The sequence below is a fragment of the Theobroma cacao genome, chromosome 3 (assembly GCF_053813885.1).
Source record: "Theobroma cacao isolate CCN51 chromosome 3, ASM5381388v1, whole genome shotgun sequence".
NCBI lineage: Eukaryota > Viridiplantae > Streptophyta > Magnoliopsida > Malvales > Malvaceae > Theobroma > Theobroma cacao.
The window spans coordinates 7,759,544-7,764,981 of record NC_142641.1 but is presented as its reverse complement, the minus strand read 5'-3'; positions in this window follow the sequence as shown (position 1 = coordinate 7,764,981).

The window sequence follows — 5,438 nt, the reverse complement described above, 5'->3', positions numbered from 1 at the left end:
TATAACACTAGCTAACAAAAATTCAAAATGGGTCCACTGCCCTTCCTTCTTGCTCTTATGCAAATCTGCCCTTATTGAACGCATAGGACTTGAGCTCACCTTTCTCTTTTATAGATTTAGTAAAGTTGCCATAACATTTAAACAAGCTCTAGAAAGAAATTTCTCATTTTATATCATTTTCTAAACTTCCATATCAATAATATGAGATGTGGATGGTCTTGTTATGCTTTCCTTGCTAACACACTCTTCAAATAGTGATAACATGAGTTAATATTGTAGATAACATATGTTGTGTAAGACCATATGATTCTATCAAGTCCACCCTCTTGACGAATTGGAATTTATGGGATAACCATTCTATTTTCTACAAAACATATCATTTTGAATTTGTTGGTCTTGAAATGAGTGCTAGAGGGGGGTTGAATAACACTTAAAATTATTTTAAAGGATAGCTCTTGAAATTTAAAATCCGTTTGGAGGATATAAGATGGATGGATCGAAAACTAGTTAAGGTTAGCAAACACCAATTAAAGAGAGTTTAAGAGAAGTGGACAAAATACAATATGTATAGTGGTTCGGTTGGTTTGATCCACCTAACCTACATCCAATATCTTGATCTTCCTAATCAAGGATTTTCAAGTAAAATAAGTGGAATTAACAGCTTCCATTAAGCTTTTACAAGGTGAGCTTCTAAGTCATGCTCCAACTTTTTTACAACAAGTCCTAAGCTTACCCTAACTTAGACTACCCTTTAAAGAGCCCTGCACACTCTAAGTAAACAAGAAATAAAAGATAAAATGAGGCACAAATGATCACCTAACTGATTTAAGTTGTACAAGCTTCCGCTCAAACACTTGAATAAAGATTGGAGTGGAATACGAGTGTAAAAGATAAGGTTTTTGCTTTTCTAAGCTCTTTCAAAATCTTTGGAACTTCCCCCAACTCTTTATGACCGTTAGAGATGCTTTAAATTCTTGAAAAATCACTTCTGGTCGTTGGAGACAGAAACTAGCTGTACAAAAAGTTTTGGGCAGTTATTTTGTCTTTTAGTGGTTAAATTCAAATCTGCTAACAGTGTTTCATTAACCAGTTAAAGACAAACTTTAACCCATTAAGCTTTCTTTAACTTTCAAATTGTTTCACTATGTTAACTAGTTAACAGCAGGTTTAACTAATTAATAACTTTCTATTTTCAAACAACTTTAAATATTATTTTTCATCAATCATTCTGTTTTGCACTCAATATATTCTTAATCAGTTATGCCTTTTGTTAACCGATTAAGGCTTTTCTTCTTTCCTTTGATGTAATGCCATGTATAACCTTGACTGATTAAGGCTTCATGTTAACTAGTTAACATTACACTGGTTTGACTGATTAAGGCTTCATGTTAACTAGTTAACATTATTCTGACTTTATTTAGTCCTTTGTTCTTTGCTCATTTAACTAATTAACCATTCTTATAACACAACAAGCTTCTTAACTTGCTTTCAAACAACAATTCTATTAATGGATTTAAACTTTGTCCTACACACCTAAATAATGTAATTAGACATCATAGAATGAGAAATGTTTTGTTATCATAGAAAAAAAAATATGGAGTCAACATTCTCTCCAATTTTTGATCATGACAAAATACTCCTAGATTAAGAGTATAATGTCTATGTATTCTTTATATGTATGTGCAGTTAAGGGATTACTTCCCCTTAATATGTGCATATAACATTAACCACATATGTGCAGAGATTTATGAACAATCATCAACAATAGATATAACATGACCAATACAGGAATTGTTCAAAAACGATTAACCACATATGTGCAAAGATTTATGAACAATCATCAACTGTAGATATAACATGACCACTCAAGCAAATGTTCAAAAACAAACACAAAATAATTGAAATGACAATAGATAAACACATTACATTACATCTTATTTCTTCTCCAATCTTCACCCTCTTTTTGTCATCATTTAAAAATATATTCAAAACTCTCTCTTAATGAGTGCATCAGAAATATAGCAACAATAAACATTCAATTTCAATAAAGTCATAAGCTACATTAAACACTCAATTTTGGTACACACAATAGAATATTTGACCATAATAGCTAAACGTTTAACCATAACCACAATCTTAGTTCCTTTTCCCATTTTTTGTCTTTATCAAAAGAGGGGTAAAAAGTAAAACAGGGTTAATTCAAACATGATGCAAAAGGAGAATGGATAAATGATATAATCACTTTAAAGCATATTCTCACTCCCCTTTAAACAAATAAGTTTCCAATTGTTAAAACACCAATTGTTATGAGAGAAATCATGAGCCTAAAATGGATGAGTATTTAAGTCTATATTCAACATGTTTATCTAATACTCAAGTATTCATGGAACTAGATAAGTATGAGCATTTAAATAGATGTTCAATATATGCATCAAATACTCAAATTTTCACGAAATATTTACAAAGTAGTTCCTAAGCGTGTCTAAAGTATCATTAGTCATCAAGCATCGTTCTCAATAGTTATAAAATATTATCAATAATTTTCTAATTCATATATGAAAATAGCAACTAAAAGAGAAATTACAAAAAAAATCATCAATGAGCATTCTTAATTACCATTAAATATTTCTTTAGCAAGCATTCCAAGAAATATTCTCCAAATCATGAATGAAATTATCAACTCAAGAAGAATTTTCACATCAAAAAAATATTATTATTTTAATAAAGCATTAACAAAGCATTTTGCATTTATTGCAATCATGTAAAAGAATACTATGATCAAGTAAGCATAAACATGAATCAATTCTTTATTCTTGAGGTGTTGGTTTTTCTTTAGTCTAGAGCTTTCTGCTTTCAAAGAATCAATTCTTTATTCTTGGGAAGTTAGTTCTTTTTGTGTAAGAATCAATTCTTTCTTCTCTAAATATCAGTTCTTAGCTTCAAGACCCAACATCTACCTTTCCAAGAATTAATTCTTTGTGCATGCAAGAATCAACTTCTTGGCTATTAGAATCGATTCTTAAGCTTCCAAAAGCTTGTCTAAGTATTCCATTTTGCAAGAATTGATGTTTCCTTTTCAGCAATTGATTCCTCTTGCTTGAACTTAAGATTCAAAATGTATAAAATAAATTTCCTTTCACAAAACAACTTCAAATACAAGTTCAAATGTTAATCAAGTAAGGAAACATAAAAACACATCAAAAGCATTCAAGAATCACTCAAGTTTCAAGGATCACTTAGACAAGAAATTTTGATCATTTTTTGTCATGTCAAAACTTTAATCATTTTCGAGCTATTAAAGCTAACATAATCCCTTGCTAGCACATTAAACAGCTTAGCAATCCCACTATAACGTAAGGATTCACAAAATCATTGTGTAGATGATCATTAGAGGCTATGCATTTAGACAACTTTTATTTGCAAAAACCAAACTCTATAAAAAGACTTTATAAAGGTTGATTAGTGTTATTAGGACAAGAAATCCAACTTTTCTTTGCTCTTAAGGTAATGATCAGATCATACCTTTAATATATTATATTATAAATCATCCAAAATTCAATGAAAGTGACCTTAGGAGGAGAGTCGGTTCCTAGTTTCAATTTCGCTATGTTCTTATATTCATATTTATTGTATTTTTGTTTCAACTATTGATATGGCATGATTAAACCCATTTCCCAATACTTGAAAAGTATTTTTCATAGTGAATTTAAAACTCTTAAGCTTGCTAAGGGAAAGTATGTAGGCAAATGAAAAAATCGAACCTCTACAAATATACTTGTGTCTTCATTTTTGTAATTGTTTTGATTTGCTGCACTTTATTCCAAGAAAACCATTTTCATAAATTACTTGAAGTTTTCACTTACACTTTTCACTTCTTAGTTAAGCTTTCTCATACCATTTTAGCTTATTTCTTGTTGAAAAGATTTCTTGAAAATGGTTCTTGTTTATGTTTTCATTGGTTTGTCTTCAAAGTCATGTTAATCATTTCAAATGTGATTTTAGCTTATATTAGATTGTGTAGACTTGCTTATAATTGGCATATTCATCAAATTTTTCCTTGGAATTTATTTTATAAGACTTGAAAGCTAGTTTCTAGTCTAGGAACAACTATAGAGTCATTATAGTTGACTAGTGGGTTGTTCTAATAGCTTTAAAGAGGTTTTTTCAAGAGGAATCACTAGCATAATCGACTAGGGATCTTTCATAGACGACTACAGCACTCTGTTTTAAGTTTGAAATATTTGTTAAAGTCTAACTCACCCCTCTCTGGGACATTCTAGTTACTTATTTATTAAGCTAGCATTTCTAATAGTATCGACACTTGTTCAACAAAATAATTTAGGAAGGCATTTTGGACAAAAGGTATCGATACGTTTACCTAAGGTATCAAACCTTGAAAGCAGAAAGCATTATACTTGAAAAGTATCAATACCTTGGATATAGTTATTGATACTTAGCTATAAACTTGATGATTTCTACTTTATTAGAAGGGTTTTGAGCTCCATTATGTTTAGATTATCTCTCTTAATACTTAAGAGGTTTTGTTGGACACTGTAATGTCCGAAGGTTGAAAAGTGTGGTTGATTGAGCGTCGGTCGAGGATTGTGCATATTTATTTAAAATGGTATTTGCAAATACTCCTCATTTTAGTTTATGCCCCCTCCCTATTTCTGCTCACTGAGATTTTATATCTCACCAAACATAAAATCTTCCTTGTTTCAAATCAATAGACCATTGATTAACATTGTTGGAAAGTCATCCTTCCATCCCCTCTTTGGAAGGTGGTTGTTGAGGCTCCCATTTGGTTAAAGTGCTCCCCTAATGGTCGAGTCTTTTGCTGTCAAATGTTTATACTTGATATAGTATTTGGTATTAGCCAATGTATGGCTTGAGATTTTGGTGATTTATAACTACAAATTTATATTGTCGGTTAAGTACAATCAAGTTGGATTGTTTTGAATCTTAAATGTTATCAATGAGATATTTTGATATAATTATAATATCTGTATACATGTACATGATGAGATATGTCTCTCTTGTTTGGATTAAGTGGTACTACAAATGGACTGTTTGAAAGCTTACTTGGGTCTAATGGACTATATTTGTGTGGATCATTGCGTTGGTCATGTCCCCAGGAATGGGATGTGACACCAAGTGAGTAAAATTACAGAAGTCACCAATGATAATGATATGGACTACAAAGCTAGTGATGATACATGGTTAGAATCTAAGAGGAATAAGATTGAAATTGGCAGGAAATAGAATAAATCATAATTGGAGAAATAATTGAGTTTAAATGAGCTTGATGCAACAATCGATGGTAATGACTTTGATGTTCTCATTTGGTGGAAATTCAATAGTGAAAGGTATTCTATCTTTGCCTTACTAACTCATGATGTATTAATGATTCCCACATCCATGGTTGGTTTGGAGTCAAG